Genomic DNA, 15,003 nt, shown 5'->3' on the forward strand with positions numbered 1-15,003 from the left:
ACTCTCTCTCTCCAGTTTTAGAGCCAACGCGCTCTCTCAATATTAGTACAATATATAAGCGGTTGCAGATAAACTATAACGCTCAAAACTGCTCCGTCACACAGCTAATATTTCAAACAACAACATATCTTGGTTCAAACAAACAGAAAAACCAATGTTACTCACATACTGATCCGAATCAAAGCAACCTCATTGTTGGTGATTTTTAGACGATCTTTCTCTCTGCTGGAAAGTATCTCCATAGATATCTATGAGTTATGAGTTAGATTTACATTATATCTAAATGAGGACGCAGGTCCTAGCGCTTCTCTGCTGGAAAGTCTTTGTAATATTAACGCAGGTCCTTTCTCCTGCCTGACTTATATCCTTCTTTTTATACTTAAAATCCACAGACCTTTTCTTTTGTGCTCTTTCTACAGTCTTTCTAATGCCCACATGATGACATATTTTTTTGCTCTTGTGGCCACCATCATGTTTGGACTGAGTGATTATTTTGCAAATCTATAATACAACGCTAGTGGCCGCTATAAATCCAAAACTGCACCTTTAAAAACAAGCACAATGTTGATACTATTGTACTTTCTTCTACAGTAAATATGAGATGGGTTTATGAGGTGAAAGATAAAAGGGTAATAGAAAAAAAAGAACGTTAAAAACGGTTGACTTTGCCATTGAGGCCACTGGCAAATCTGACTAGATTGACGTTTCCAAGGGAACAAGTACCTGTAACACAAAAGCAACTTTATTCGAAGATTTAGTGTAAACTATGAAACAGGATTTACTGGCATGGCTATCTGCATAACGCTTTGTATGCACAAGACTTGCTCACGATATTACTTGTTTCGACTGTAGCAGGGTATTATTCTTTTTTAGTAACCCCTTTGAAATCCAATAATCCAGTTCATGAACAAACCTTTGAGTCAAGCATACGAGTCAGAATCAGTCATCTAATGCTTGATCTGTTGATCTTCTGTGGCAGGAGATTGTATCATTCTGGGTATTTTTTGCAAAGACATGTACAGCTTCCTGCTCAAAATGAAGATTTGACATTTTCATGTGTGTTTGGATAAATTGAATTAGTAATTTGCAATAATGACTGTTCATTAAGTCATTTTGCTGTACCAAATAACGTTCCAGCGACTTAACTTCCCAGCGACTTTAACGTCATGACGACTTTACATTGGAAATTTCTGGGACGTGGTGATTACCACCTGAAGACGTAAATTGAACACACCATATTTGTCACCGCACTTACCAAATAACGTTTCTGGGACGTGACGAGTACTTCCCAACGACCAAACTGTTTTATTTAAATTTATCGTCCCTCACATGGAGGATTCAATTAATTTGTGATTTAATCTGTGCATTAAAGATTCAGTTTTATGATCAAATGCATGTTATACAAAGTATAACGATGAATAAAACTTAACACAGCACTGTACATCAGACATTTTATTTAGAGACTGAAGTAAATGACATGAATAACAAAACACTTCAACACAATAGGCTATAGAGGTTTCAAAGCAGATATTTATTGACAGAGATGATTAAACATTATATTTAAGCTTAACATTGTATTCTTGTTTTACCACAAGTTAGTGGGATGTCCGTTTTTTAGATACAACCACCAAAAGCTGTCACATTCATAAACATCAGTAGGCCTATCCGTTCATTTAAATGCACCATTTAAATAGATAGAAAATCACTAAAATATCTGTTTAGTCTCACATCTGTAAGGTATATACAGTATAAACTGCTAAATGAATATATCATTCATTGCAGTGATCGAGGTAAAAGTAAATGACTGTTGATGTTTAAATGATGCGAGTGTGTGGCTCTTTGCAGAACAGAGAACCAGCCAACTACAGTTAAACTAAAGCATCAACTACAGTTTTAGCTGTGAAAAGTCAGATTAGTAGCATACATTTAGACAATATAACAGATTTTACTCTTGTCATAACGTTGGCATATATTAACATAATAAATAGAAATGACCAGATTGATTAATCAACTGACCACTGTCCTGGTTATCTGAACACCAGCATACCACTTTCTCCATGGGATTAATTCACAACGTTATTTGAGGACGTGGCTACGATGTTTCTGGAGCTTTTGCCCAAATTCGAAGAAATGAAACGTTCCACAGACGTCTTCAGAGCTTGGTCACAAAGTAATGTCACGATGTCATTGCCGGGAATAGACCAATGAAAATCCAATAATCCAGATCAACACTCTGAGAATTTAGTTTTCTAAGGACAGTAATTTTAATGTTAATGGTCACATCCTCATTTTTTCTAATGCCTTTTAACAGTTTAGTTGGTCTTGATTGAACTAATGAGGTTCTATCCAATTTGTTTAAGATCCATTGGGATTTTGTCTTTGCTGAAATGAAGGGAGTGTTTTTTGGCTGCCATTTCATGGTACTTCTTAACCACGATTCCTCTTTAGAAAAGTCAGGTGGCTCACAACAGTGAAGACTGGAGTGTTTTCAGAGCAATAGCAGATTTACAATTGAATGGCGCCAAAAGGCCAAGAAAAGATCTTGTTCACATTTCTAAAGGAAAAATGCCACAGCTCTGTATTTTCAACTACAGGCCTGCTTATTCATTTATTTCTAATAATAAACATTTATGTTGTGGATCTTTCTTCCATAGCATCATTTGAACGCCAGTAAACTTGGCTTGTGTGCTTGCCAATCCGACCTGTTAACAGTATTTCATACACAAACAGGCCAGCAAAAAAGTTAAAGGCCTTGATATAATTTAGTTGTAATGGAAAAAGGGTGTGATGTTATTTAAAAGAAAACGTGGCCAAAGTGAATTTGCATTAAAGTTTATTTCAGTGGTTCAAAACAGCCGCCATTGTTTAGATGCTTTCAAATTCGTTCTAGTAGAGAAAAGCTACAGTACGCACTTAATGCGTCCTTACCACCGCAGTCACAGTGATAAAAGTCACTTTCCTCCAAAAAGAGGCATTTGTTTACATACCTAAGCTTTTAGAGTAGTGTATAGGCCTATTGAAATACAGCAGGTTGATGTACAGAGCGCGAGGCCCTGGTGTCGTGTGTAATGCATCTGACTCAATTATATCCCCTCTGTCTGTGCCGAGTTTCACTGCATATTCTCATAAGTCATATCCAATCTGTAAATGTGTTTCATGATGTTCTGCTGGGCTGTGATAGACATTCGTGAAGCTCATGTGGGAGCTCTTTTTTGAGGGAAGCATCATAACAGAATGAATGAATATAGCCTTTTTGAACACTCTACTACTGCTAAGCTACTGTTGCACTATCAATAAAAATGTATAACACACAAAGGGTTGTCACAATAGCAATTCACATGAGTATGCTAGGGAGCTTTTTGCCCCAAGAGGTATTTGAGATAGCAGATCATTTAAGATTGCTAATAACCTTGCTTGTTTACTCACAAACCAGAGATATTTAATATCTCATACCACTAGAGTTTTTCATTTATTTAATTAATCTACTGAACGCTCTTAGTAAAAGAGGGGTATAGACTTGAAAACTGTTTTGAGTTGCTTCAGTGCAAAGCATTTTATCATTTTCCACTGATAGTTGTGGAGTCTCATCAGGATACTGATAACATCTCCCTAGAGCTTTGTTCTGGAAAGGGTCCAGATGCAGATTAACTTTCTGAATGGTCCAGGGTAGGTGTTTTATGTATTTCATTTTGAGACTTTAAATATCATACAACCTGGTTTTATTTTATGGGAGTTTTTAACCATTATTCGAATCATCTGCCTGTAACTCTCGAAAATAGTGGATTGGTAATGTTTAAAGGGTCAAGAGGTCACGTATGTGAGAGATGTTTTTTTCCTAGTGGCTAGCCGAAGCTATGAGAAGAATTTAAGGCAGGCCCTGAGTGTATTCCACCCTCCCTTACAAAGCCAGTGTTGTACTGGGCAGTAATAACATTTTAAAGCTCAGTCAACCAAAATTCAGTGCAGTGGGTCCAATTGTTTTGGACCACTAGTGTAAATTCTTCAGTTTTGACGTTTTCTGTTTTTACAAATGATATGATCACCATAACATTTTCAATTTAGCTAAATTTAGAATTATCTGAAGGATTGTCGGGGTTTTGCTTTAAGGGGCATGCACTTGAGCTGACATGGACTCCACAAGTTTGTGCAAAACCCGAAGATTCATGTTATCCCATGATTTCAGAATGGAAGCAACAAATGAAGGTAGATGTAGTCTCTGTCAAATATTGAACCTAGCAATGGATCAATTTCCAGGAATTGGATTTTGACTTACTCATTTTCAATGTACTGTATAATTAGCAAGGTTATTTTTCTGTACTGAAATTAAAACTTTGAAAGCGTCTTGAAATCAAATCAAATATTGGATAAAAAATTATTGGGAAAACAAACTAAATAAATGTTATAAGTTTAAAGCACTAAAATGATAATAAACAAAACTAAAATCAATTAATCTTATATAGCAACATACAAAATAAAGAAATAAATGATAAAATGACAAAAGCATATATCAAAGTTGCTGATTATTTAAATAAAATTAATAAATTCAAAATATTAAAGTAAAAGCTATTTAATAATATTAAAGGTGTGGGTAATAATGACACAGGAGGAAAGCTATACTAGGAACGAGAGGGGCGGGGCCAATGACAAGACTGGAGAGAATGCATATTATGTCCTGATTGACAATGATATGTTTCTCTCCACATAAAACACGTGGGTCTGTCATGATTCTGCCCCTAGACCAGAAAATCAAGACAAGAGAAGGCAGAATCATGACAGACAAGTAAGTAACAAAGAAAGTTTTCTCCCTCTAAATAAATAAATAATCATGTGTGTCAATGTTAGTGTGTGTGTGTGTGTGTGTGTGTGTGTGTGTGAGAGAATATCCGCACAAAAAAGACATCAAAAAGTGCCTTTTGTTCTGAACAAAGGCTTTTAAACGCACATCCTGAGTGATTTCTTTTTACATTAAAACTTTCCATGTGTCCACCAGCTGTATATAAAATGCAACACTTTAATGATAATGTACTTTGATAGATAATTGTGAGGTGACTTACCGTCTGTTTGTACACCTGCTTATGCGTTAACGTCAACTACGTTTGACACATTAGAAATCAGTCACCCAGATCACATGCTTTCCAGAATTCTTTTTACCTACGTGCACGTTACAGCATATCGGCCGTGCTGGACCTTGGTGTCTGTTGCTAGTGCAGATTCAATGGATGAGGCATGGAGCATTCTTTAGAGTAAATATCATAACATCGGTCGAACATCTGCTCCGACCTCACTCATGCAGTATGGTTACAACACGCAAGGGTCCTTTGTTTGAAAAACATCAAGACAAATAAACATGGCTAATTATTTAATTTATTTTGTCTTGTGTGAGACATAAAAAAACTTGAACCAAAAATAGTTTTAGGCAGTGTGGCGTGTTTCAGTGGTTTAACTACTCAACAAAGTTTTCTCCTTTTATGCTCAAACGAATGACACGGGACAGACTGCTCCTTCTGAGTTTAGAATGAGGGGGTGTCTTAAAACAACTTGCTTGGGGCTGTGATTGTAGTGTCAAACAAACAGTCCCATTGTTTTTTGATAGCTGTGTATTGGCCTGTGTCTTCTGTGTTCACTATAGAAAATATGACGATTTGATGACAGCAAGGACATTGTTGAGCTCTATATATTCCTGAGAGACTTGTTCTTGAACATTGGGGTTTTTTGGCTCACTTGATCTTTCTTGGTGCAGGAAATTTGTGAGTTTTCAGTTCCATAAACCAAATTTTTGTCTCTGTTTCAGCCAAAATGTTAATGAAAAGAAAAAATGCACAAATAGATACAGGGCTCTAGACTAACATATTAAAGAGGTGGCACCAAGTAATACAGGTGGTGGGACCAGCCCCTAATTTGGTAGCACCAGAAAAAAAATATATATATTTACCAACTAAATGATTGTATGCTACTTTCCTTTTTTTTGCTCTTTTTTTATATATAAGGAGTATACAATTCCTTTTATATCATTGAGTGTTTTGGGGCCTTAGTCTAGAACCCTGAGATCATTGTTCTCATACAGTATAAAGAACTATAAAATAGCGTAAATAAATAGCATAGACAATATGTGGTCTTGGGTGAATTTGATAAAAATCCATATTGTTCATATTGAAATCGCTGACTATTGTTTTAAAATTCATGGAAAATAAGATTTTGTTTTGACGTCTCTTCCGAAGTTTTATGGGTGAAACATGTGAGGACTTTTAGCACCCTCTGCACTTGCTCTTAGTATACATGTGATTCTAAAAATGTCTAGCAAATGTCATTTAAATATAAAATAAATCTAATTTGTGTTGTTTTTTTTTCTCATAAAATACTAGAGAAATTACTTCAGTTTTATCAGTTGCACATTTATATTTTGGCAGGTAATCTGCATTTTAAACGTGACTCTTTAATGTGTCATTCATGGCTTGTTACAAGCTCCTTTGGATTATAGGGCGAAACCGATTGGTTTCACGCTAAAAAAGCTTTGCCAAGAATACACTAAGACCCCTTTCACTATTGCACAATACAAAATCTGCATTCTGCCGGAAAGTTTTGGGTCAGAGCGAGTTGTCCAGTTTGTGTGTCAGTCTTTGGAAGGGAGTGACTGTTAATCTGCATGAACAAAACCACGTGTGCCCTGATGGGAAACCCAGATTGATACAATGAGTAAATTATGAGTAACTGTCGGGAGCAGCGCACAGGAAACTCATCCGTGTGCTCCAGTGAACTCTCGCTCTCTAAATCAACACCCGGTCACTTACATACTCCTAATTAAAACCATCATAGCAAAGAATGTACTCCTGTACATCATCATCCAGTATAATATCACATCTAGGGCAGTAGACTAAACATAACTTTACAAATATACATTGATGTTCACATATATAATGTATGCTTGATCTGAGTTGTTCTGTGTTGCAGTGAATCAGCAGAATTTGGTGGTTAGCTTTCATCTCTGAGAATCGTTGTGTGCGGCTCTGTTTCTGGAGACAATTTTGGGAACATTCAGGGTAACATGGGGATTCCCGAACACAGCTGGCTCTTTCCGGCTGGAATGATGTGTGAAATGTGTGGGTTATCCAGCCTGCGGTGTAGACTCTTTTATTGCGGAATAAAGGGCTGGTGGTGAACAGGGAAAGAGGACCACATTTTTGCCCTGTGCTGCCCACTCACTTTCTCCTCTGGTAACCTCCTCTATTTTCTCTGCCAATTATAAAAGGAGGTGTGTATGCTTGTCCACAAAAATGGACCGTTTGACTGTTGATGATGTAAAATTAGCTTTTAACCAATTTTTACAAGCCATATTTGCCCATATGTTCCCATGGATACTGTAATTGTGATATCAACTAATTACACAAAAACAAATTCAGTAATTGTTAGTTGTCCAGTTTGCTTATTCAGGCCTGTTTAACCAGAAGCACTTCCGTTTTGTATTTGTTACTATGTTAGAGGACATTTCTGTTAATGGTTAAAAATAAAGTTGTCACAATAACTTCCAAAGAAAGCTCAGAAAACAAGTGTTATCACGTGACACAACAAGAGCGTAAAATAAATAACATTTAAAGACGTCTCGGTCTCAGTTCTGACTATGCATTCTGCATTTATTTCGTAATTTACTTTATTGTTATTGCATAGTACATCACTATTTAAGTTTACGTTTATAACAGTTGCTCTGTATTCAAACATACGTATTCACATTGAATGACACAGGAAATACCCACTATTTAAAAGTATTTGTGAAATAATTTAGACACTGCTCTTTGATTTGATGCGGTTTTAAATGACACAAAAGTATTACAATGTCCGTTTAATAATTTTCAGGCTAACTTTGTAATGCTAATGGGATCAAGGAGCGAACCGGAAGTCTTAAGCATCAGCCCTACACCCATACGGAAGGTATAAGGGGTTATTTCGCTCATTGCGAAAAAGGTGAATAACAGGAAAGGATTTATATCATTACACGGGAGTAAACGTTTATACTTCAGCTATCATTCATTGGCATGTTCTATATGTCACACTCATACTTAAAGTATGTTCATCTCAAGACATAAAGCCAACATCTTGCCAAAAAGCTGACTCAACCTCATAAAAAACCTTTATAGAACTTTTTGTTTCCTTATTTGACGTTACACATGTTCTGTTCACAATGATGTGCATAAACCCTGCTAATCTTATTTGCCCTGCTAGCCTCTATCAAAATGTCATGTCCTTTTCTTAGTCATATGTTTTAGGGTTATGACTGGACTGATGTCATAATTACAGCTTTAAAATACTAATGTTGGGTTTCACATAACATTTGATATTGAAAAACTGTGTTTGGATGCGTCTCTGTTTCGGAGTCTATATGCAGGAACAAAAGAGGTTTATGCATTGTTATAAGTTAGTCAATGATCTTAGCTTGGCTGTCGTGAGCATAGCATGTCTTTGTTGGAACAGAAAACAGAGAAACAGTGTTTACTTTTTGAGAATAATATATCACAGAGTGAGGGACAAATCAGATCTTTGGACACTGACAACCATCGCCATGAATCAGCTCTTGGCTCCCTCAGTTCCTTCCTAAATGATGAATAAACCCCATGATTGTAGGCACCAGTTACCACATTAGCAACTCAATGGGTAATGGATCTAAGTGTCATGAATAGGCACGTTTTGTTCACACGGTCTCCAAGCGGGTTAGAAGCATTGTAGCCATTGCTTTAGTGCCAATTCAGTTTTGTGAAGCCTTGCAGATGTGTCCTCACTGCAATTCGATCACATTCACGCAAAGTGCAAAGAGAGCCTTATTAAATGGTAGCATGCTAACGTTCTGTTAATGTTACTAATAGGTGCTCAAAACGACCTTTTCTCAAGCATTCCAGCACTGGGTCTCAGGATAAACACAGTCAAAGATTTGCAAAGTGTAACTGGAGATGTAGCCGGAGTTGTTAGGGAGGCCTTTCCAAGAGAGATAAACATTTGCCTCTGTTTAGGTCCTTATTTGTCTCTCCTAGGAGCTTTCTACGAAAGAAAGTGAGATGTGCTTGCGAGACGAAGTACATTCCCTCATCTTTGCTTCGAATAATTGTTCTGTACTTCTTCAGAAATACACAACAATGTCCAAGAATGCAGAGTTGTCATTTAATCAGATTTATAACCGTTGTCTCTATAAATAAAAAAAATGACCAACATTTTATAATTTTGCAAGTGTATGTACTTAAGTTCACTCGAACATTAAAGTTCTGTCAGCATTTACTCACCCTCATGTTGTTCCGAACTTATTTGAATTTCTTTCACCCATAGAGTACAACATTTTGAATAGTGTTTCATGCTGTGACAATGCATTGGATTGGAGATTTCAGGCTTCAAACGCTGAGAGAACACATACATCTGGAAGACGTCTATTAGATGTCAGCATTTACTTCTGCAAGACGTATTGTTTGATTGCTTGCTCATCTGCAATATGTTTCTGAGACATCTGCTGTCAGAAGACATGTAGAAGACATGTAAATGCCAATATAAGATGTCTGTAAGATGTTTATGATTTAGAACATATGCCCTTTCTAAGACGTTTTTCAGATGTTTTTACATAGCAAATGTTTTTCAGATCTCCAGATCTTACAGACGTACCTGTTCTATCTGGGAATCGTTTTCATTCTTATGGATAATTTTCGCTAGTGGACTGTTAACCCATGTGACCAGATGATTAATTTGAGGAAGTAAAGAATCAAATCAGTGCATTTACACCGGTTTTGTAAACTGAATCCATTACTTTTTTAGCATCCCTATTTCTAATAACTTCAAGGACAGTTTAAAAGAGAGTTTGAGCAATTTCTCATGAATCGCTTTTATGATTCTTTTATAGTTCTTTGTCACCCCAGAGGCCCAGTTCTAATTTACTTTCATTATATTAAAAGAGTTGCCAGGACATATGTGTTTAATGAAAGAATGAAAGTCACGCGGGTCTGGAATGATTTGAGGGTGAGTAAATGTTGTAAGAATTTAGATTTTTTTTGAAAAACTATTCTCATTTTACACCCAGTAAGACCCACATACTCGTATGTATCATAAGAAGAAGCTTTACAGTGGGTGTAATAAAATCAACACAGTATTACTTTCTGGTAGTAAAGCCAATAATGCATTTCAAGTACGTTGAGTGAAATAAAACCCAGGACTTTTCTGTGGGTGTTCAGCATCTGGCATGATCAGAACACGTGTCTTTCTTCCCAGTTCTCTCAAATTCACCCTTTCCAGTCCTCCCTTTCGCTCTGTCTGTCCTCCCTGGAGGACACAAGCATCTGGGTTTGGAGTAACGCAATGACCGACCTCATTCAAAGAACTGAAATGTCAGAAGGGCAAATTTGTTTCCCCCTGTTTCATTTCCATGACTTTTTGTAGTAGTAGCAGTGGTGGTGTGCGTGTATGTTTTCTGATGGTTGTGCATCGTTCCATCAACTTCCTGCGGGCTCCTCAGGTCCCTAATCTGCAACACCCCCACATCTCCAGAGTTTTAATCTTTATCCCACATATTCATTGCTGCCACTCCCATTTAAAATGCAGAACTGAGCTTCAAAGAGACAGAATACATTAGTTTCAACTCCACCCTGAGAATCCTTATTGTGTTTTGATTCTATCTTTGTTTAGAATGCGACATTTGCTATGGAGTACACCTCCTCTGACGAATCTGAAACAATTCACTCCTAGCAGGAGAGGGAAGTGTGGGCTTAATGCACAGGAAGACCTGAGGAAGCGCTTTATTTTCCTCATTAAAACTGATAGAGGCCCTGTGAGGTTTAAACGGCTCTATTTTCAAAGCCTTAAACATCAGATCCAAGGCAATGATATATCAAAATAATATCTGCCTTTTTTCGTGGGAGACAGAAACGTATGTTCTTTATTGCAATTCATCTACAATGGAGATTAAACACACTTCAGCGAAAAGTGTACCTTAATGTTTCCATCGGATAGCACCATCAAAGGTTACACGCACAACATCAGTGACAAAATGTATTTTGGTCCACTTCTCTCTCCATAAGGATGTTATGTTAAAAGTGTTACAACAAGTGTGTTAAGTTTACTGTCACAAAATACTGAAGGGACAATTTAGCAAAAGAAATTGACAGAATAATGCAGTAATGTCCATGTTACTCTAAGTAACCCTCAGGGTCACATGCAATGAAAGGAAAGCAATAATCACCAAAATATATCTTCATTTGTGATATGGATATATGGTTTTATGCAACACTGAAAAGGTCAGTGTTTTCTCCAGGGATTGAATAATTACTAATATAATTACATAAGAAAATTGGTTAGCAATGCTATTTCCTCATAATCGTGGATTCATTTTCTGTAACTCATTTAAAAAGAATTTGAACAGCTAATTTCTTTCCAGGTAATTACACTGCATTTTGTGGTGGAAAAATGATATCTTATATTTTATTACATTTATGTTGACTTACAGTTAAATGCGGCCTAGTTCCTTGGATCAGTTTTCATTCAACGGATACATTTGGGTGTGACAGTCCACCCAAAAATGAAAATTCTGTCCAGTGGCAGTACCCATTCACTTCTATTGTATAACCTGTGCAAGTTGTTTTGTCACCAACATTCTTCAAAATATCTTCTTTAGTGCAGAAGAAAGTCATACAGGTTTGAAATGACAAGAGTGTGAGTAAATGATGGCATCATTTTCATTTTTGGGTGTATTATCCCTTTTAAGAGACTGTTCTGGTCAAAATTAAAACCTAAAATCATAAAATGCATTTTAGTACTGTATACATAAAACTTGTGAAGATTAAACCTTACCCAAAAATTTGTAATATAGCCTAAAGAATTACGATCAGCTCACACCCTCTTCTAGAAAAGACATTAAATGGCTTAACCTTCCGCATATTGCAACTATTCACGTGACTAAGGCTCTACTTGGGGTTAACCATGCTCACTTGTTAAAACATAGCTAAACAAACTATGACGAATTTTTTGTACACCGGCAGCTAGGGGCATGAAGCAACACTTACATGTTACATCATTTGCTGTTTGGAGAAAAACTGTTCACTCAGTGGAGTTGAGCCAACCTGATCTGGCCGCACCTTACCATTGTCGCCATGGCACTGAGCCAGACACAAATGAGCCAATATGCCTTTATTGATAAAACACGTAGAGGTGACGTTAAATACTTAGTTAATCATTTCTTCATCACAGGGTACACAAGAAAAACAGTACAACCTGTATTATTGGACAATGTCTGTAATGTGTAGTTTGAGCAACATCAAGTAACGTCACACATTGCTTTGACACAGGAGGGCTTGCCTCCTTCAACCGAAGTCATCTGCTGAGACCCTTCATACTGATCAGGAAATGAGTAACTCTGTATCAGCTGTCCCAGATAACGGCGCTAAGGCACTATTTATGCATTTATCTTGTGCGCCGCGTGGGTGATGGGTTGATGGGTTTACTCTGAGCTATCTCCCTGTGTTATTGCTTTAAGAGCGATGCAGACGACAGTGAACAAGGGACCTATTTTCTTAGCCTCGTTTTTTCCTTCTCGGCTGTTCCTAATAACACAAGTGCTCTTCAGACATATCGGCCTTCAGCCAGGTTGCTCTAATTGTTGGGCAACAAGCAGAATATAGGTCAAAACACCCTCTGTGGAAAATAATGGCACTATATAGGGCTTGAAATTACATTAACAGGGTCTATAGGATATGAGTTACATTCACTTATATAAAAAAGTTGTATCTGTTCTTCTTATAAAGACTTGCGTTTAGGAGGAATGGAACAAGTCTGAGACTTATAAACAGTAAGGTATGTCTCGCCTTGTCTTTCTGTCTTGAGGCAGAAGGGTGTGATCGCATCTCATGGATGATTCAAGTAAATGTCTAACTGAGAGACCTAAAATGACAAAAACCTCACTACAGGTTCGAAAAACATGTTCTGCAAGTAAATAAATAAACCGTTGTTTCAGTTTTGAAATGTGTAACTCGCTTGCAATTACTCGGTTTAAAGGTAAACACTTATCTATTTCTGACCTTAACCGTTTTGTTAGTGTTACCTAATGTGATATGTTCTTTTATATTTTATATTATATTAGATAAATGTTGGAGGTGAAAAAACAGTTTTCACGTTTTGTCTGGAAGAATTAGGAAAACATCTTTCATTCATAATTTTGTTGTTTTTCTATTTAATTCCTTCTAAGCAGGTTGGGATTTGAGACTTTTGTTGCTCAGGAAAAGAGTTGTTTACAGGTTCTCTTTCAAGAACAGACACGTTAGGGAATGCAACTTAACAACGCTGCAACAGCCAGTATCCTCGGTGAAAAGCCTCCTGTTGCATGTGAACACCTCAGCACGCGCTACTATGCCATAGTTTGTCTTGTGCACAGGTTTCTTTGGTTCTGTTGTGTCTCATTACCATTGCACCACTGATAGAAAAAAAGAAAACATAACTCAAGTTGGCTCTTCTCAATAATGTCAACATACGTTTATCTAGAAAGTGGAGTATAGCTTATCCACTTACACTGGAACATTACAAACAACTTTGACGCATTGAATTGTTTGACCTCTCAGAGTCAATTCAAGATCTGGATTGCCGCCCACATGACAAGCCTTTCTGCCATTGACATTGCACCTTCATGTTAGCTTTTGTGACTAACTGTACATAGTGCAGGGATTCATGACTGGCTTCGCTTCAGGACTCAGCTTTCAACAAGGAAAACTAAAATTTTCAGTTGCATTCAATTATTTATTTATAATAAGACACCCAAAGCAATTTAAAAATGAGAGAGAATCTGATTGGATACACAAAAACTTGTAATTAAGTGGAGTAATTCATTGTCAATGTTAGATTATTATTCATGAGCCACCTTGAGCCTCATTTTGTCACTTTGGGCTCATCAGAGTCATCTTTGTCCTGTCTAACATTTTGAAGTGCTATTTCATTAAGATCAGTAGGAATTTCCTTACTAATTTTCAACTGATCAAGTTATTTCTTACTTCATTCCCAGTTGACATACGCAATAATGAAATATTTGCTCTTTGACAGTCTGATCAAGCATCTATAAGTGCAAGCTGCCAAGACATTTCCCTCATTGGAGTATCTTATGACACACTATAGGAGTTGTTGATCGCTTTCATTTTGTCAGTAATCACTGACACCTTGTAATGACTCATGAAAAGCTGTTTGTGCGAGTGTGTGTGTGTGTGTGTGTTTTACACATGAATCTGTATCTGACTTGAGGACATTTAATACTGTATATTGTGGTTATTGATATTGATTATATTGATAATTATGATAATTACTGATAAATATTGATTTATTGTATCCTGCTACTAAAATACCAGAGCTATAGATTTATCAGTGCTTGATGATTTTGTAATGACGTTTTCTGAGTCTAATGACTAGTGTTGGTTGCATTCTGGACACTAAACAAAACAATAGAGAACATAATTAGCCTTTGTGTTTTCATTCCTTATTCATTATTCTAGCGTTTTAACAAAAAGGCAGTTTTATATTTGGAATGTAATTCTTGCAGCAAATAGTTTTTCCCAGACAGGCGTACTGCGATTAGACAGTTTAAGCAGCTTTCTGCCACACGCACTATTTGTCTTGGCCCACCACTGAGTCTTTCCGTTGCCGCTCACAGCACTTAAAACAAACGCCCACCTACACTAAACTCTGACTAATTCATTAGTTCCAAAATCCCCTTTATTTATCAGGATGGCTTGATGCTCTACCAATTCTATGTTCAGTATTATTATCATGACACTATTGTCATTTTGTTGTTTTAATAAGTAAACTGAAATTGTCTGGTTGAATCCAAATACAATATTTCGTTTCACTCAAAATTACATATGCATCATTCATAATTCTTCGAATTGGGCTATATTGTATTGAAGAATAAATAATTACAATCAAAACCTCCTTAGAGACCATCACAAAATGATGAGTATTAAACATTATTTATATAAATATAAATAATAAAATCTTATAAAAGTGTTAAAC

At 36.6% G+C, this 15,003-nt stretch overlaps 1 protein-coding gene across 1 annotated transcript in view; it reads left to right on the forward strand.

Annotated features, from left to right (window-relative positions):
* Window positions 1-15,003, forward strand: part of egfra (epidermal growth factor receptor a (erythroblastic leukemia viral (v-erb-b) oncogene homolog, avian)) — a 40,602-nt gene that overhangs the window by 9,907 nt on the left and 15,692 nt on the right. The gene's annotated exons all lie outside the window — the stretch shown is intronic.

The sequence above is a fragment of the Barbatula barbatula genome (genome assembly GCF_947034865.1).
Source record: "Barbatula barbatula genome assembly, chromosome: 3".
NCBI classification, from domain to species: Eukaryota; Metazoa; Chordata; class Actinopteri; order Cypriniformes; family Nemacheilidae; genus Barbatula; species Barbatula barbatula.